This window comes from Rutilus rutilus (assembly GCF_951802725.1).
Source record: "Rutilus rutilus genome assembly, chromosome: 21".
In the NCBI taxonomy this organism is placed as follows: Eukaryota; Metazoa; Chordata; class Actinopteri; order Cypriniformes; family Leuciscidae; genus Rutilus; species Rutilus rutilus.
The window spans coordinates 28,910,603-28,930,941 of NC_140226.1; positions in this window are offsets into that span (position 1 = coordinate 28,910,603).

Below are 20,339 nucleotides of genomic sequence, written 5' to 3' on the forward strand. Positions count from 1 at the left end.
AAAAGGAGAACAAGATGCTGCGCTACATTTCCACACTGAGTATGTGTTCAGACGTCTCTTCAGACAAAGTGATACCTGAAGGCGCACCTTCACATCTATTTATAGCCTCTCATGAGCGCGCATTTCAATGACGTCATCATCAGAGGTTGTTTAAAGCTCGTGTTTGGCACACATACTTCACAACCGGTCAAACAAAGATGTTTTCCCATAGCACTATTAGCGCAGCATCTCGTTCTCGCTTTTTCAGGGAACAAGGTTACAGTTGAAGGGGGAGGATTGGAATCCACTGCTGCTTCAATGTACAGACCCTTTCCAAAAAATTTGAATATCATGGAAAAGTTTATTTATCTCCATAATTCCATTCAAAACGTTAAACTTCCATAGATTATAGATTCAGGGCCCACAACTTGCACCTGCCCACACTGCCAAAAGAACCAAAACCTGGTTCATTGACCATGGTATCACTGTGTAATTACTGTGTGATTTCATGTAATATTCTAATTTTTTTAAATCCTGTTTTCGTGGGTTTTATGAGCTGGAAGCCCAAATTATGTACAAATAAACAACTTGAAATCGTTTAAGTTGTGGGCCCTGAATCTATAATCTATGGAAGTTTAACGTTTTGAATGGAATTATGGAAATAAATAAACTTTTCCATGATATTCACATTTTTTGGAAAGGGTCTGTATATGTAATGAGTGATTATAATCAAGGTATTAATCAATATTTTTCCTTCTAAATATCACATGAGTTGAATGACTTCTCTGGAGATTTTACTTTGTTATAGAAGTAACCAGAGTGATCAGTGAAATGTTCTTTTCATGTATTCTCTAATGTCTGTATTTGATATCTGAATGCAGTAACAGTGCTTGCTTATTTAGCCCGGCTTCCAGAAATGAAATAGGGACTTGTTTTGTGTTTGAGAAAGGTCTTCAATGTGTTAAAACATAAAGAGGTCATTGAAGCCAATAGTTTAAGGGACCATTTCTTTGTTAAAGCCTTACTTTCCAGTTAGACTAAAGTGTAGCTCTCCTTGAGAGAAAGAACGCATTATCTTGATGTTTTGAGAGGAAGCCAAATCCAACCTTGGAAAAGCTGTGTGTCGGTGTGTGTGTTAGTCTTCTTGGTTACAGGTTAAGGAACCACTGGCATTACTGGAGATTGACTGAGTTGTTGTTCTGGACATGCTGGCGCCCAGCAACCCAAATCTGCGACCTGGAAGGTCACGATGTGCCTAACTTCAGGGTCTGAGTGTCAGCTGCATAATCGATGGAGATATGCTTCCGTCTATCTGTATATGTGTGGAAAATTACTATGTTTATCTATTTCTTAGCCGATCAGAAACTGCAACCTGTAAGTAATGACGTAGCTTAGACCTTGGTGAAGGGTATAACTGCTGTGATCTTTGTAACTGTAAGTGGGGTGGCCTACAAACTCCTGTGTGAGTCTTGAAGCTGACTTCTGCTGATGAAACTGCAAACTATCTTCAGTAAAACTTTTCTTCAATTTATTATAATTCTGACTCTGGGTCTTCTTTCAAACATCTGGTCCTTGGGTCCTAAACTGTTACCCCCAAACACAGTCAAGTAACCCAAGACATTTGTGCTAATTTGAGAACGTTATTAAAGACCAGATTTTGAACAAACACTCATTTACGTTACTGGAATAATGTTTGCTCATAACTTTGAGAGAACCTTGCCAGAACTTCTGAGAACATTCCCTGTTATAGCTGGGATGGTTCCATTACTGTTTTCACATCGGCAAACCAAGACTGAGATGTCATACCGCTTGAAGCATCGACATGGTGCAAGTTAGATCAGATATAACAGAAAACCAAAGCAACAGACATATGTGTCTATCAGTGCAGCAGTATATCAGCTACACACACTGCGTTTAATCTCTTAAAATGAGGGGTGGGCAGATTGACAGGTTTGCTGAGTTGGCTGTAAATCCCCCCAGCCTTCCCCCACCAGCGCACAAGTATAATCATGATCCAGACAAAGACACTCATCGCCACTGCGTGTAAATCAATAGCATCACACAACACATGCTCACACTAACACATGGAGACAAAAAGCACCACACTTATTCAATACTGTTATCAATACATCCATCCTGCATCTATCCGTGATCTAGTAGACAGTAGAGCTGCACGATTCTGGATCAGTTGAGATTCACAATATCACGATTTTCCAATGATGTTGAATGAACAACCTAAAAAAAAAGGTCTATTTAAAAAGTATTTAATAAATTTGAATAATAATGATTAATTGAAGACTTCACTTGTTTCATTACTGGATGAATCAGTGTTTTGAACTAATCTCTTGAGTGAATGATTCAATGACAACAAAATTTCACAGTCACTTGTTGCCACCTACTGGTGTAACAATGTAATTGATATGATCTTTATTTGAAGCGTGAAGTTTCAAAAGGTGATTTACTATTTTGATCGCTTCCATAGACAGTAGTGTTTATATCCAAACAATAAACGTTTATCCCAGTAGGCTACTTGAGTGCTAATCTGAATTATTGTATTAATGATATTGTGTTGTTGAAAAAAAACTTTTTGTGAAGCATTTTTCATATAGCCTATGACAACTGCTCTCTCTGGCTCAGCGGCATCGCCAATACAGATCTGAACGTTCTGCTGGGATTGTACTCGTCAAAGGTTTAATAGATAGCCGTTTCATTGACATTTATTAATAAGATCACATGAGTTTTTGAATCAAGATCACAATCATTTAATGATTAATCGTGCAGCTCTAGTAGAAAGACACACACACTTGAGCTAAAAAAAGAAAGACTGTCAGAGTCATCCAAGCAAATTCACATATGTGCAGGACTGGTGAGCACTACATCATTCAGAGTCAAACATGTGGAGCCCTGAGGCTCAGTCCCTGCGGCAACACACCTAAAAATGATGAGTATGATTCGCTGATTGTATTGTTTCCACTGGGTGTCTGCCTTAGAAAAAGGGACTGCAGACAAACATGCTTAAAGGGATACTTCATATAAATATATTTATTTAGCCCAATGTCATTTCAAACAAACACAGTATGATTTTCTTTCTTCCATGAAACACAAAAGGAGAAGATAAGCAGATGCTTTTGAAAAGTGAAGGGGAAAAAAACTAGTCCATGGCCTGTGAGCTATAATCCAAGTTTTCGAAGCCATATGAACAGGGGAAATTTTTTTTATAATAAATAATAATAATAATTGATAATATTGTTTAAAAGTGTCGTGATATTTTACTGTTTTTGAACAAAGTCCCTTATAGCTTATCAAACTTGCATTTATTTGCTAAAAAATACAGTGAAAACAATAGCATTTTTAAATGTTATTACAATTTAGAATAACTGTTAATAAAATGTAATTTATTCCTGTGAATATTTAGCAGCCATTACCATATACATATATAAATATTTCTCCTTATTAGCAATATTCAAAACACCCTATTTTTACATACTATATATCAGAGTGAAAAAAAAAAAGTACGACGGGATTTGATTTTGTGCATCGGGAGTTAAGTGGATCATTGCATGGTTATGGTTTGCTATTGGTGTGGTCTCATGTGATTGTCCCGCCCTCACGCCAGTAAACAAGTCATCAGAGAAGAGATGACCTGCAAAAGGGAGGGGCAGTTATTTTGAATAAAGATTGAGGACACATGAATAAAAATAAAATAAAAATCATGATGTGCACAGTTAAATCATTTATACTGTATATATTATAATTTATAAGTAAATACAATTTTCCACAAAAGAAGGAATTTTAATATTTTTATTATTTTTATAATTTAATAATTATATTATTAAATGTCCTAATTTATTTTTGGAAACTATAATATAACTATAATATATATATTTTTTTTTTTTTTCATAAATAGAAAGATCACACGGACAGCATTTATTTGAAATATAATTTTTTGCAACATTACTCTACTGTCACTTTTGAGCAACATAATGCATCCTTGCAGGGTAAAAAAAAATTCATAAAATCTTACAGACCACAAACTTATTAATTTATTGTACTAGTCTAATTAAAAAGAGAACTCTAGACACAGAAGAAAGTCATACAGGTGTTGAGTGATTGAATATGATAGAATTTAAATATGTTGATATCTGAAGTATGTGTTTTCAAGAGAAATACAGTTTCAATGACTAAGCTCAGATAATTTATCTTCACGTTGAAATATTACAGTTCAGTGCAATTCATGATGAGCATCATCAAGGGCTTCATATATGGTGTAGAGAGATACCACTTATTTGCACCTACCCGGCAATGACATTCAAAGCAGCATGGGTGGAAAAAAATAAGAAAAAATCAGTGACACCATGAGCGGCTGCCATCACGCTGCAGATAATTGTCTACCGCTGTCCTTTAAAACCCCCTGGGGTTCAAAGAAGCCTCCGGCCATCGTTCTCAGACAGGGTGAAAATGAAAAAAAAGAGTACTTTGAGAGGGGGGGGGGGGGGGGGATAAGAGCGAGGGATGTGAGAGAGGACACAGAAAGAAGAGAGAGGGGGAGAGAGAGAGAGAGAGAGAGAGAGAGAGAGAGAGAGAGAGAGAGAGAGAGAGATAATGGTAATAAGAAGACAAAGACAAATACATGTTCTCAAGGGAAGGTGAACACAAAAGGAAAGGCAGAGGTGACTTACGGGTTCTCGCTTGAGCAAAGTGTTCATCTTAACAGCAGGAATAGCTATTTGATGCCTTCTATTACGAATATTTAGTATTTCTCAACCCCTGTGACTTGCCAGAAAGCTTACAAATTCATACATTTGTCTGTTATATTTCATTATAAGCAACAAGAAACATAATTTAAAGACATAAAGATCCCTAAAGATGATCAAATTTAGCATACATAGAAAGTGGCTATAACATTAAAGGAAATGCTCACCTAAAATTTTTCATTTTGCTCACTTACAGTATTTACTCATCCTCATATCATCTAAAACCTGCACATAACTTCTTTCTCCCATGGATATTTTGCAATATGCCCAGAGTGCACTTTTTTCACATGGAGAAATTTAGAAGAGTGTTCACGCTGCACTTTTCTATACATTGAACACAACAACAACAAAAAGTCAATAATAATACCAAATATAAAAATATAATTAAAATGGTGCACACAGCATCATTTTAGTTTTGTGAGAAACATAAATTCATAAAAAAATGTTCCCTCCCACTGTCATTTTCAAATCTCATTTGCGCTGGCAACATGTCAGTGATTACAAATTGGATCGGTTCTCACGTCTCAAATCTGATTAGGAAGAGCGGAGGAGCATATGGTTAAGTTTTGGATAAAATACACCTTTAAGTCTGTAAATGCAACCATTACTATCCCAGAGTCCCATTGTATCTCTTCTACAGTGCCGTCTTCATTTAGATATTGAAAAAAAAAGCTATTAAATCAGTGAATGTCTAAATTCTATTTCTGCATTTTCAAACCTAAAAACAGTTAATCAAAAAATGTGAATCTACTGATGTAAAAACAACAACAACAACCCATGTAATTTCTCAAATCTCAAATCCACTGAAAGGTGTTTGCGGTGAGAGAATCTTTGCACATCCCCTGTGGTCAATGACGAGCCCAGAATGCGTCCAAACACCATCTGTTACCTTGAATTTACTTTAGTTTGAGTAATTTCATTAATGCTGACACTGTGAATATACTATCTAGGAATCTAGGCTCACAGTAATATTCCTAAAGGAAATTCTGGGTAAAAAATGTTCTCCATATTCTGTCAACAGAAAAGTCTCTTAAAGGAACAAATCACCCAAAATTATATAAATTATTTCATCACTTACTCATCCTTGCACATATGCGTCTATATTTTGATGTGAGGACCAATGGTGAGACATTGACGTGTCTTGTAATTGATCGTGACGCACCAAAAAACGACTCATCCTGAATTAATTATTTAATTATATACAAATTATCCCTGGTTTCCGCTCGTACTGCCATAGTAACCATGGCGACAGACGTGGACAACTGCGTTACGTCTAGCGGCACGCTCACGCTGTTGTTGTTTCGTTCAAACATTATGGACCATGGCAAGCAGACTTTGGGACAAAAGGAGAACTAAAACGAGGATCAATATCAGCGTGGCGTTTTCGAGATGCTGAAAGCTCAAACTTCAACTTTACAGAGACGCACAAATGTAGAGGTGAGCAAATGTACATAAAACGAATCAATGTTAAATAGCTCAACATGATGAAATGTTAGAATATGATCAGTATGTTATTTTAATGTTGATCTAGCTTACGGCTAGTCTCATATAGCAAACAAACTAACACATAGTATAACATTATAACTGAATGCAGTTTAGTGTGATAGTGTAGACCAGGGGTCTCCAACCTTTTTCCATTTGAGAGCTACTTTTTAAAAAGGAAAGTGGCCGAGAGCTACTCGTGTAATACAATACTCTTAAATAATGTCTCATAACTCTCATATTAACAACTATCCAAACTGTTTTAGACCTAAAATAGTTTTTGTAGGCCTATATATATATGTCACTCTTAAATGTCAGAGAAAAGAACAGAATCAGAGATTAATTAATTTTTTATAGAAAATTGTATTTTGGCTGGGTGCACCCCATCCTTCATGTTGACTGAGCTTTCAATGTTGTTACGGAAAGGGTGAAGCTGTTTGGTTGGTTCCTGTCACATGACCTGCGGTGCGCTTGCGGTATTCTGAAAAGTTGAGATTTTTTTTATCTCGCTGCGCCAGGAAATTTTTTTTGCATTGCTTCAATTATGAGCGTGCACGCCTACATTTGAAATAACGAACTCGAGCGTGCAAAAGATATGTGAACGGCCCCTTGGCGAGCTTCCTCCAATCAGGCCACGAGCTACTGGTAGCTGGCGAGCGACGTGTTGGAGACCCCTGGTGTAGACCAAGTGAAACAGCGCTGCATAACCTCACAAGTTTTTTCATCTAATAAACTGACCTGTGTGAGTATTATTCAGCACTTGCGGGTAAGTTGGTTCGGTAGAATGAAATGTCCTTATTCCTTTAAATCAGCGGGACTCGCGTGTGGCGCTGATATCTATCTCTCATTAGCAATCGCGCCCTGCTTCATACCACAGTCATGTTTAAAACATCAATGTATTCACTAATCCATAAACATTATTAGATCCTTCGGCATGACGGCAAGTTCCATAATTCCGCTTATGCGTCATCAATATACACCTTTGTTATTGTAAGAGGTTCCCCTAGCGGCGAAAAAATTACATATTGTAGCTTTGAAATAATGCTAACAATGATTGTAGCAAAATGTGCTAGTGTTCTCTCTGTCTTTAAGGTTTTTTTTTTTTTTTTTTTTTTTTTTTGCTTTGGCAGAGTTTTGGCTCCTGAGGGGAACTCACTGACACATTCTGACAACATTTGCCTCCATTTAGCTAAAAATGTGCACAAGGCTCCTTATGGTTTTACAAGCTTATCTGACTTGGCACAGTATCTGTCGCTGTTGGTATGCATGTGGCCCACGGCTCCAAAAAGCAAAATGAAGGAAATAAAAACTCCCTGATCTTTGTTGGTTTACCGCGGCTGTATAAAGATTAAACAGTTACAAGTCTAACCGTTGCCTGGGACGATTTTCCAAACAGAAGCTTTCTTTTTTTTCTTTTCTTTTTTCACTGCGAACATTACTGGTAGCAATATGAGTTTCGGAAAAGGTGAAAGTTCATGGGATGTGTCCTCCGGCTGTGCCTGGAAGATGTTATTGGTGAGAACTGGAAAGGCCCTTTTTCTTCTCCTCAAGTGTGATCTCCTAGAGGGAGTGAGGACAAAACACAGACATGACGCCACTGGTGTGTACTTGAGTTCTGCGACACAGCTCAGCAGGTAGCAGGGGAGTCATGCCAACAACAAGCGTGGAAAACAAAGGGGAAAAAGCTGGCAGCACAGAATCTTTAAGGTTATTGAGTGTGTAGAGTTTAATTATGGACCGCTCTCATGTGAGACACACATATGGAACACCAGCCTGCCCTTTATCACAAACAGCCTCATTTCTGTGGCAAACACATTTTCTGAAATTCTCTTTTTTCTCCAAAAAGCACTCGAAATTGTAAAATTGCTAGAGCTTACTGGAGATCCATTGCTGTGGCACATTTTACCAAGAATTACATGATATTATAATGTGAACAATTTTGTGCCAGTTTCCAGCATGCATTGCAGTATTAAAAATAAAACTATAAAAAAAAACGATTAAAAATTATCATTGCTTTGCATTTACTGTCTTCATTTATGCTGTTGCTGTTATTACTGTAATTTAGCTGCCATGTGATTCAGAATTCATATTTCTACTTTTGTTGAGTTACAATTGTTGATCATTACCATGTTTGAGATTTGTATGTTTAGGATTTTTATTTTTATGTATGATTTTATGTGCATCTCATTGCAACTTTTGTATGCAATATACTGCATTTGCCCGAGTAAATTGTTTTTATAAGGGAAACAATGTTCATGTCATGAAGTTATCTTTGAAAATCAAACATGGAGAGGGTAGCTACTTGCATTGCTAAATGCTAAACATTCTCTAGTTACCTTGAGAATACTTGAGCTCATTAGATGAACAAAAGTTAAGTTAGCTAAGCTGGAGCGAATTAGTTGAGTTAACTTAAAAAGTTGAGTGTGATAGGTTGCTTTATTTTCTTCAAGTTAGCTCAACTACTTTTTTGAGTTGACATGCATTTTTAAGTTCAAAAGACTACCTGTTGCTGAATTAGATGAACAAAAGTATTTAAGTTGACTATAATCGGAACGAATTAGTTGAGTTAACTTAAAAAGTTGAGTGTGATAGGTTGCCTTGTTTTTTTTAAGTTAGCTCAACTTTTTCTTTTTTTATTGCATATGGCAAACATTCTGGCCTAGACTCACTCACAAAAAACACTCAAATTTAGACAACAATTTTAGCCTTACATATAGAAAGAGGTTCAGATAAGCTATCAAATGGCTCATTTGTAACTATTCCCATTTGTAGACTTTATGCCGTGACACACAAGCAGTCTTAGTGAAATGACTACACACAAATATGAATTATGCTAGAGCTGTATAAAATATTTTCAGAAACACTCTGTGAAACTAATGTCAACATTACATTATTCAGTAGAAAACGAATCATTAAAGGGATACTCCACTTTTTTCGGAAATAAGCTCATTTTACATCTCCCCCAGAGTTAAACAGTTGAGTTTTACCGTTTTAGAATCCATTCAGCCGAACTCCGGGTCCGACGGTACCACTTTTAGCATAGCTTAGCACAGATCATTGATTCTGATGAGTCCAGTAGCATTTCTTTCAAAATGACCAAAGAGTTTCAATATTTTTCCTATTTAAAACTTGACTCTTCTGTAGTTAAACCGTGTACTAAGATCGACGGAAAATGAAAAGTTGCGATTTTCTAAGCCTATATGGCTAGGAACTACTCTCATTCCAGCGTAATAATCAAGGAACTGTGCGGCCGTACCATGGGTGCAGCAGGCGTAATGATATGACGCAGCGCCTGAAAATAGTCCCCAGCTCGGTAACTTCTTCCAACGTGACCGGGACTAAGTTTGTCTAACCTATTAGACCTATTTTCAGGCGCTGCGTCATATCATTACGCCTGCTGCACTCATGGTACAGCCGCACAGTTCCTTGATTATTACGCCGGAATGAGAGTAGTTCCTAGCCATATAGGCTTAGAAAATCGCAACTTTTCATTTTCCGTCGATCTTAGTACACGGTTTAACTACAGAAGAGTCAAGTTTTAAATTGGAAAAATATTGAAACTCTTTGGTCATTTTGAAAGAAATGCTACTGGACTCATCAGAATCAATGATCTGTGCTAAGCTATGCTAAAAGTGGTACCGTCAGACCCGGAGTTCGGCTGAATGGATTCTAAAACGGTAAAACTCAACTGTTTAACTCTGGGGGAGATGTAAAATGAGCATATTTCCGAAAAAAGTGGAGTATCCCTTTAAATGTTTCACGCAACAGTGCAAGCACATTTGGGTATTGCATTGTAAATGAAAATGTAAGCTTGAAATAGAAATAAGTTCTAAATGTACAATGTACAACACTTGAAGAAAGTGTTTGGGAGAAAGAAACTTTCTCTGAAATCAGATCAGAAGCTCAGTCTATAGAGCAACTAAACTAAATTATAAATCAAATATAGTATATTGTCTTATTTATAGTCCAGTTGCACAAGCCATATGTTAGCTAATATTAACTTCTCCTGATATACCCTATTTGGCTGTCAGTTTACCATCTGCAAGTAGATGCACCTGCTTCTGCAAAGTCAAACACCAAAACTTATTAACAGGTTTTAGAATGCATATTTCTGTTCCTGGTTTTGATTTTTTACAGTTATATGAGAGTCAGGGAATGTAGGGAGAAGGCAAGATCAAATGAAATTCAAGAACAGAATTAAAAACTTTATCGGCGTTCCTTGACCTTTTGGAAGGAAATATTTTAGCTCATCTCCATCCAAGAGCTCTTACACTCTCGTTCAAAAGTTTGGGGGTTGGTAAGAATGTTTAAAGAAGTCTCTATGCCCACCAAGGCTGGTTTTACAGTAAAAACAGTTACATTAACTGTTTTCTGTTTTAATATATTTTAATTTATATTGTAATTTATTCCGGTGATGCAAAGCTGAATTGCAGCAGCCATTACTCCCATCTTCTGTGTCACATGATTCTTCAGAAATCTTTCCAATATTCTAATTTGGTGCTAAAGAAACATTTCTTAATGTTGAAAACAGCTGTGCTTTTGGAAACCAGATGTATTTTGAAGCATACATATCACCAACAGATCAGCCAGACCAAACGTCGAAACATATGTGAGATGGTTCCTTACTTAACCTGACACAGCTAATCTGTAATATCACGTTTTAACATTTAAGTCAAAGTTTGAGGATTGTTGCTCATAAGACGAGGACTTTCGGAGAAGTTGAAGGGTAAGGCTATCGGACAACTGAATGACATTGTTGTCTTTCTGCTTTTCCTTCTGCTGTGAATTTAAGATTACGAGCACAGATACCTATAGAAATCATCCCCACATAATAAAATACTGATGTTTTGCTGTTATTATACCTATTAAACCCACTGACTTTCCTTGAAGGAGGTCCAAATATTCACACGCACAAAGCGAAATCGAGGCAGACGAATCAAACGGCTTCACCACATGCCCAGTCGGCTCCATTAACTATGACAAAGAGACCGTTACAGCAATGTACCCATATCTTTCAACAGGGAGCCTGGGAATGTTACATTAATACAAGGCCGTACAGGCGTTAGCCTCACCGCACCTCATTTTACAGGCCTGATATCAGTCTGCGGGGGTCTGCTTTAGATACACATGACAGAGATGAGCATATCTGACAAATAGTGATGGAGGATTAGCTCAGTGCCATGCGTGAAATGACTTTGTAGCATTAGGAGAATGTCGGACCGGTTATCTGATAAAACTTCGGGAGGCTGGGACCTGGAAAAGTGAATTGGGATTAATCAACAGTTCTCAGAAAACTCTGATGTGATGAAATGGAGAAATGCCAGAGAAGAATTGAGAATTATGACAAAGGGTTTGGCTGGCACTGAGAATCAGACTATGAATATTTGATAGAAACTGTTCTGTACAAAAATCAAATGGATGTTAGAGCAGAAGGGGTGCAGTTTTTATGGAAGACTCCATATCAGAACTGACAAATATGTTAGGACTTTTCTTTAATGATCTGATATAGTAAATGGAAGTTTATAGGGATTGTATCAGTTTTTGTAATCTTGAGCCATTACTTGCTTTTAATTGCCATATACATGATATGTGCACTTTTTAATATGAACATTTCACATTAATCTCAACCAAAGACACATTTCCCAAAATGGATCACTTAGCTTTGGACCACACAAAACTTTCCCTGTGTCCATATAGTAGGCAAAAAAAAAAAAAAAAACAGTATATGAACATAGTAGTATGTCTGAATTCAAAGCATTCATAAAACATGCATTCAATGCATTCCGAAAAGCACCCTGATGATGACCTACTACTTCCAACGAGACTTCCAGTGCACATTCAATCCCAAAAGATTTGTGAATGGCAGTGAAGTGACGCAACTGATGATGTAGGTCACATGACAGTGACAACATGGAAGTAGTTCATCCGAATTTTGTTCATACTACACACATACTATTATAGAACTGATTTTTTTTTTACAGTTTCAGACCAAATGTAGTATCCACCTTTTTTTGCAATGCGGAAGTAAATACGATGACGTAATTCCTTTTAATGTGTTAGACTTCCATTTCGCTAGCCGGTAGGTAAGAAGCCATGTTATGGGAGCACGCACTAAACACTATTAAACACCGTGATGGTTAATATTTATCACACCCGTGGTGGGGGGATGAAATGAACAAGTGGTCTGACATCTTATGAGAATATTTTCAATTATTTTGTGTTGTGTTTATTATTATAATTATTATTATTATTATTATATTTCACTTATCCAGATTTTACCTTGGTAATCAAGTGGCAACCTAACACAATATCAAAAATAACCAGTATTTTTTATTTCTTTTACTTTGCATAACTTTTCAAGAACAAGGGAATGTCCAGTTATACTATAGGTCAAAAAACAAAATCCAATAAAGACAGAACTGAACGTAAGGTTAAACAGCTCTGAAGACACAGATTGTATGAGTTTAACTAGATACGTGACATATGATGTGCTTCTTTAGCTAAACAAAGAGTTCATATGTCAAAGTCAAGGCTTTAATAGGACAGGAAGACACCAATATGGACTAGCCTGAAAGACAACTGAATGTATATTTACAGACACATGGCATGTTCCACACATGTGATGCCAAGAGAATTACACAGGTTTTCAGTGAAAAGTTTCAAAGTATTTACTAGGTGAGTTATGATCAGTGTCAGCGGCCATGACACACAACATATTTTATAACAGTAATGGATTATGATTCAGAAGGATCTTGAGATGGAAACAAGTAAAAAAAAAAACTAAAGTGATTGCAATCATTGTCAAATAAAACATTGTGCTGCCGCGTAAATCAGTGCTCAGTGAGGTTTGGCAAATTTGAATTCTTGTTGTCATGATTTATGGTAAATGCTAAAGACATGAGCAAATGGCATTTACTTACGAAGATAAATAGGTCCCTCCACTCATGTCTGAAACCAGAACAAGGGGTCACTGACAAACCTCAGTGGGGCAAAAGACAAATTCAGGCCTCAATCTGACAGCTTGAGGGTGGTCACAGGTGGACGTGGTTTACCTCATTCACACCGAGGAAAGGTCACTGTGATCCATACATCATTAGTTGGGTGTTACATCATTCATTATACTGCTGCATTAATTCCTTCTGCCTTTCACACAACTTCAAAATGGGAAGTTCATCTCCATGACTCTGGAAGTAATTGAATTCTCTAGAGGGTCTTTCAGATTTGAGTGTGCTATGAGTGTTGGACGTGCACAAAAGTCAGTTCAAGATTTAAAGGGATATTACATGAAAAAAAAAAAAAAAAAAAAAAAAAATTTGGGCATCATTTGCTCACCCTTATTTCATTCCAACTCCTCTTATAGGAGATTAAAAGCAGGATGTTCAGGCTGCTCTCTCTTATGCAACATAATGATAGCGATACAGACTGTCAAAATCCCAAAAGGACAAAAATCACCAGAAAGGTAGTCCAAGTCTCTTAAAGTCATACAATATATTTCTGTGAGAAACAGACTGAAATTTAAGTCATTATTTAATTAAAAGTTTGCATTCTATTCATTAAAATCATTATAGTCTATACTTCAAAAGTTTGGGGTCTTTTTAGTATGATTTACAGAGACCGAAAATGGGTCATGTTGGTGAAAAAAAAAAAAAGTCAATGCTTTTTGGTTCTCTCGCAAATGTTTTGCATTCCCTCGAGAAATTTTACGTTCGCTCCCAAAACCTTTGTGTTTCTCAGGGGAACGCAAAAGCATTGCCAAATATTTTTTCCTTCCATCTCTTTTTTTTTTTTTTTCTTCGCCATGTCCCTTTAGGTGCTCCGTAGATTTCAGTATGGTGTGTGTGTTGTTGCTTTTTAAAGAAATTAATACTTTCAGTAATCAAGGATGCATTAAACTTATCAAAAGTGATAGTAAAGACATTTACATTGACATAAAAAAAGATTTATATTTTAAATAAATGCTGTGAATAAGAAATGTTTCTTGTGAATGAATAATGTATCGTAAATAAATAAATGTTCTTCCTTAAAATACAGGGTGCATAAGTTTGGACACCCCTATGTTAAATTCCCATAGAGGCAGGCAGATTTTTATTTTTAAGTATTTTTTTTTTTTTTTTTTTTTTTTTTAGGATTCTATGCATCCTGATAAAGTTCCCTTGGCCTTTGGAATTAAAATAGCCCCACATCATCACATAGCCTTCACCATACCTAGAGATTGGCATGGTTTTATTTCAGTTAGCCTAATAGCTGGTTTGATTTGCATTGAGAGATGATCTTATGATAGTACCCCATGCCAATCTCTAGGTATGGTGAAGGCTACGTGATGATGTGGGGCTATTTTAATTCCAAAGGCCAAGGGAACTTTATCAGGATGCATAGTATCCTAAACAAAAAAGAAAAAAAAATACTTAAAAATAAAAATCGGCCTGCCTCTATGGAAATTTAACATTGGGGTGTCCAAACTTATGCACCCTGTATTTTAAGGAAGAACATTTATTTATTTACGATACATTATTCATTCACAAAGAAAATTGGTGTCCTTAAAGGCTGGATTTTTCCTAATTTTTTAAATTAAGGCATTAAGGTCAATTTCCAAAAGATGATTTTTTATTCCTCTTTTTAGTCAACTTTAGCATGGGTGTCTCAACTTATGCATAGCACTGTATATATATATATATATATATGAATGGTAATAGTGTTTTGTTAGTGACTTAATGTCATACATCTTCCAAATAACTTCTGTCATCATCCAGATATACAGCAAGAAAGGGCCTCTCCACTTTACCAAACGATTCTGGGCACTTGAATCAAACACGTGTATGGTCATACACCACTAGACTCAAAATTACACTACACTGAAAGACAGCCGGCAGCAATAAGAGGTCATTTTACAACACAAAGCTCTAAACTCCTACACATAAAGAGTTTCATTACCCTCTTGCTACTCCTGGTCATTTTTTATTAGCCCTTCTGCTGACAAATTGTGTTTATCTGATGCCCCGTGAACTGAGGACAGTGGCAGATTCACTTCAGTGTTCATACACTCTTTGAAGATCAAGAAAGAAGTTGTAAACCAGTCCACTTAATACCAGTGTCCAGGAAATTTAAAAAGCTTTTGAAGTCTGGTGTGAAAAAAAAGCACATAAGCAGATTTTGGGAAGTTAATCAGGCTTAAAACTCCCACCCCATCTTTCTTTCTCTGAATATAAAACGGTCTCATTAGGCAAGACCATGACTGAACTCTGCATACTGCCACCAAATGCTCAACAACATGGTGGTTTATGAATCTGTGAGCCACATCAGAGAGCTGGGTGCCCCATTTCCCCCGAAAGAGACTCATTTTACAAGACTGAGTCTCATGTAACTGCACTAATCAGTCAGAGCAGAGAGTTTAACACATGCTGTAAAACGAGTTACTGGGTCATTCCTTCTTTGTAGTACAGTCTGAATATTCAGCATAAAATATTAAAGGTGCTGTATGTAACTTTTTTTATAAAATGAATCCTTTTTTTATTGCCCGTCTGTGAAGGGGTTGTAATCACACATTACAATGATCCACTTTTCGCGTTTTGCTATTACCTCTGAAGACCAGTATTCCTATTTTTATGTGAAGTCTCCGGGTCGGATTTTCTGCGAAATCCACCGGATGTGACGTGCATGCGCGCTCCCGAGCCTCTCCGTTTTATATATACAGTCTATTGCGACGGCACTGCAGCTAACGACATGGAGTCTGATAACACCAAAAAACGACCTGCCTCCAGCACAACGCAGACTCCAACACAAACTCCCAAAAAAAAAAAAAAATTATCTGCTGAAGCTCGTCAGGCCAAACGTCAATCGGATCGACTCAGGACGAAAACACGGATCAACATTGGCAGAGCGTTTGAATTATGGAGAGATCTCCGCTTTGTTTTAGGTATAAAAACAGACCCTGAGTTGGCTTTCATCCTTTTGGACAGGTAAGCTAACAATACTTAAAAGCATGTAAAATATATTGTGATTTTGTGCTTTAGTTGGCTCAAGTTAGACATCATTAGTTCGCCAGCTAACGCCGACCATTTGCTAACGTTATCTGATGTGAAAGACTACAGTTGTAACTTTATTGCTTTTCACGAGCACGAGCGCTGTTGTTGCAATCTGAAACATCACCGCTAGAGGCCGCTGGATCCTACATACAGCACCTTTAAACGTTTCATTTTTAACGATCAGAATCATATTAGTTCTTGTTTATTATTACAATATCAGTGTATATTTTCAATAATTTCACTTCTTTGGTTTAAACAGATGTTCAAACAAAACATTTCTTGTAGGGCTGGGTACAAATCTTGATATCGATGCTTAAAATCCCAAGATCATTTTTTTTACTCTAATTCTTACTGGCTGCATAAAAAGCATATTTGCATAAGGTAGTTGCAAAGTTACTTATAGTTAGTTAGTAGAATGTCGAAAGTGGACTATTGGAATAAAGTGTAACCTTGTATAACGCTTCCCATCCTGCTCATTCCGTTGTTTTCTCCACCACTTTTGAAGATGCAGCACCACAGCAAAATAAATCATATTTCACCTGTTGTGAGAGTGAGTTCCCAGTCTGTTTTAAATGGGATGCAATAACAAGGCAATGTACCACAAAATGCTGGCAAGAAAAGTGTTTTTATTGTCCTTGCAGGCTGCACGTTAAAACAAACACGCAGCTCAACCAGTGTAGCCGATTGCTTAAACAAATGAGTCAGTTCTTGTAAAGAATATTCAAAAAGATAAGTTACTGGTTTGAATCAAATCTGAAACACTGCTCTGAATATTGTACAGCAAGACAATGTCTTTCTATGTGTAAGACTAGCTAAATTGACATTATAAGTGGAATGAATTATATTAAATCTATAACCCAAATGAATCAGAATCTAATTTAAACAGAATCAAATCGAGAGCTTGTGAATCAGAATCAAGAAAATGTGAATTGATATACAGTCCTATTTTCTTGGGAATGTTTTCATGGTTAATCAATTAATAGACTTCAAGATGATTTGCCATATTTTTTAGTCTTTTCTAATATCCTTTTTTGTATTATTGTGATTCACCTTAATTGGAGATGGTTGGTTCGGTTCATGGCATAACTCTTAAATTAAGACTTTTTAAAATCCCTATGGGAAAAATGAACTGTTGCACTCTATTAGAATACAGCATAACAGGAATCATCTTACTTTAAGGTGAAGGGAATTTAAAACAAATGCATGAGTTTAGAAATCATTCAAAAAGGCTTGATTCTCAAGTCCCAGTACAGCTGTGCACTCTCTCTGTGAATCCAGAAGTCCATGGTGGGACAGCGTGCGACAACAGGCTGGGCCGTTTCTGATCCCAGATGAGGAGCAGGTGATAATGAGACACAAGCACGGAGGGTCAACGGTCAGCTCTACATCAGTGTCAGTCCCACATAAGTGACAAGTCTCGCTCATCCGGGAGTTAAATTACTCCCGCCTGACAAAGAGCAGACAGACAAAGAATGAAATATGGGTTTGGATCCAATGGACCAGAGGTGTGGACAGACTCACAAAGAGCACGTCCTTACAAATTAGCGACCGTCTGGAACGCCGTCTGTATTGCACCCTGCCATAAAGTCCTTCCTCTTGTAAATGGATGACAGTAAAAATACTCAATTTGTTAAGCTCTCTCATTTAGTTCATTCAGAACATGCCCTAACTGGATCAATATAGCTACATTTAAACAGGACGATCACAGATTTTTGTGCAACAGAGGTATCAGTAGATAACCGAATTGCACATATACACACCTGATGGCTATGGAGAAGGATATTTCACAATTTCTTAAGATTACTGTAAGAAATAATATCACAAAACGGATAATTGTGAATGGTGCATGTGCTTTGTAGATCTGGTTAGGAATCAAATGACTATTTAATGCTTCTTCAAGTTTAAAGTTTAAAAAAGACACTCTTAAAAAAGTCCTAAAGGTCCTTGTATGTTTTTTTGTTTTGGTGAAAAACTAAATTACCCATGATTCTGCAGAAAAATCTCCAACAAATCTGAAACACCCTGAATAACGTACAGCATTAGTAGAGAGATAATTTCTTTCTATATGTAAGCACAATTCTTTAACTTTATTTATTTTTTTATTTTTTTAACTCTGGAAATCTTGGTGAAAAACTACATTATGATCCTGCAAAGAAATCTCCAACAATCAGAGAATCGTGACAAGCAAATCATGCCAAAGAACAATTTAGTGCAAGTCCACTCTCATGAAACACTGAAAATTACGTAGTCAGTTTCTCAATGCTCTCAAACTGCTTCAATATTTGTAGTATAATATGCATATTTTGCAATAAATCTAAAATATATAGTTTATTTATATAGTCAATATCATTAATTTAATTGTTTGAATGTATCAATAATTTATTAAGGATATTGATCCATTATTTAGAAGGATATTTCACTATTTCCTAAAAATTACTGTAAGGAATAATATCACAAATTGGATATTGTGAATGGTGCATGTGCTTTGTAAATTATTACAAATCAAATGACTTTCTTTCATGCTTGTTCAAGTCATTACGCATTCTTGCAACCTTTTCTTAAAAAAATATACATTCTTCTTCTTCTTCAAAAAAAAAGCCTAAATTGGTGATAATAACAATGTATTTTTAGAGCAAAGTGCCTGCAGACAGCAATGGGCTGTACTTAAGACCCATTTACAGTCAAGTTGAAATGTTTGCGCATTAGTCCCCTATCTTGTCCGCTAGTGAAAACGATTGGTGAAGGGGAAAATCACTTGATTTTGCACGTGTAGTTTTGTGCTTAATGGCGACATTCAAAATGGTTAAAGGTTAGCAAAACTTCCACAAATTGCCCTCCGTGCCTCCATATTAGAAACATTTCTGATATACCTCTGGACTGAGGTAATGGATTCATCATTGGGAGTTTAGACTATTTAATTCTATGACAGATTTATTGTCTACACTTTTTCCTACATCCCTTCTTTCCGATCACATCATCTCCTCCTTTTGACCCCTCAGTCAGACAATCATGGCGGGTCAGACACAAGGCAGCTCAGACAGATGGTTGGCTGGTCGACCCGACACCCCTCCATGTACAAGGTCAACCCCCCTAATGCCCCTTCTTGGTCTTTTAGTCTTTTCCCTCATGAGCTTTGTGTCGCCTACACGTGCCAACCAGGTGAGGGGGGGACTGACCCCATTTAATCCAATTCCCTCAGGAGGAGACAGGCCAAGTTTGCTGATAGTAAATGCTTCATTATATCAGGGATCATGTGACTTTATTTTACATGTTGCATTTTCCAGTAATACAATATATCGCAAAACAAACTAATAAGGCAGCCTATAGAATAGGAGAATGATCCGAGATAAAACTGCAATGCAGAATTTGGTGGGAACCATTGTATATTTTTAGAAAAAAGGCAATATAAAGATATAAAGCTCTTTACTAGCAGGCCTCTGTTACACAAGCTTATTAAATACACCAAACAATCAGAGTTGATAAGGCTATCTGCCTTTATAACAACCTTGTCTTGGTAATTACTCCAATATGTATAACTATCAAGCATACAGTCTTGTTGAACTATTCACCACAGCGCTGTCTTTCTAATACTGAGGTCTTTGTATTGTATTTCAATTCTTGGTGTTTTGCCAGCGTTGTGTGCCAGGAAAGTGATTTAAATGGTGATAAACTACAGCCAGCCAGACGATCACACAGAGAGAAGTTGGAAGCCTAATTACATGGGCATCCCAATATGCCATCCTAAATCAATGGACGCCCAGTTGAGGAAGAAAAGAGGCCATTCATCCTAATCCGGAGATGGAGGAGAGCATTGATATGCAAGAGGGATGGCGAATATTGACGACCGTGATCAATGATCTATGATCAGAGGGATGGTGTACCTGCCGGGGGAAAGACTCATCCCTATACCCTCCAGCTGCCTTCCCTCCACGCTCAATGAGAAGAAGACTCCTCCCCTTCCCTCTGCAACCCAGTCAACTGAAACTTCTTCACACTAACTTTAAGGACTTTGTTTAAGCAAGCCGTAATTAGTGAAATAGTCAATAAAACAGTGGGAGGCTTCAATCACAATGGAGAGTAGGTGGAGGAAGATGGGAGCGTT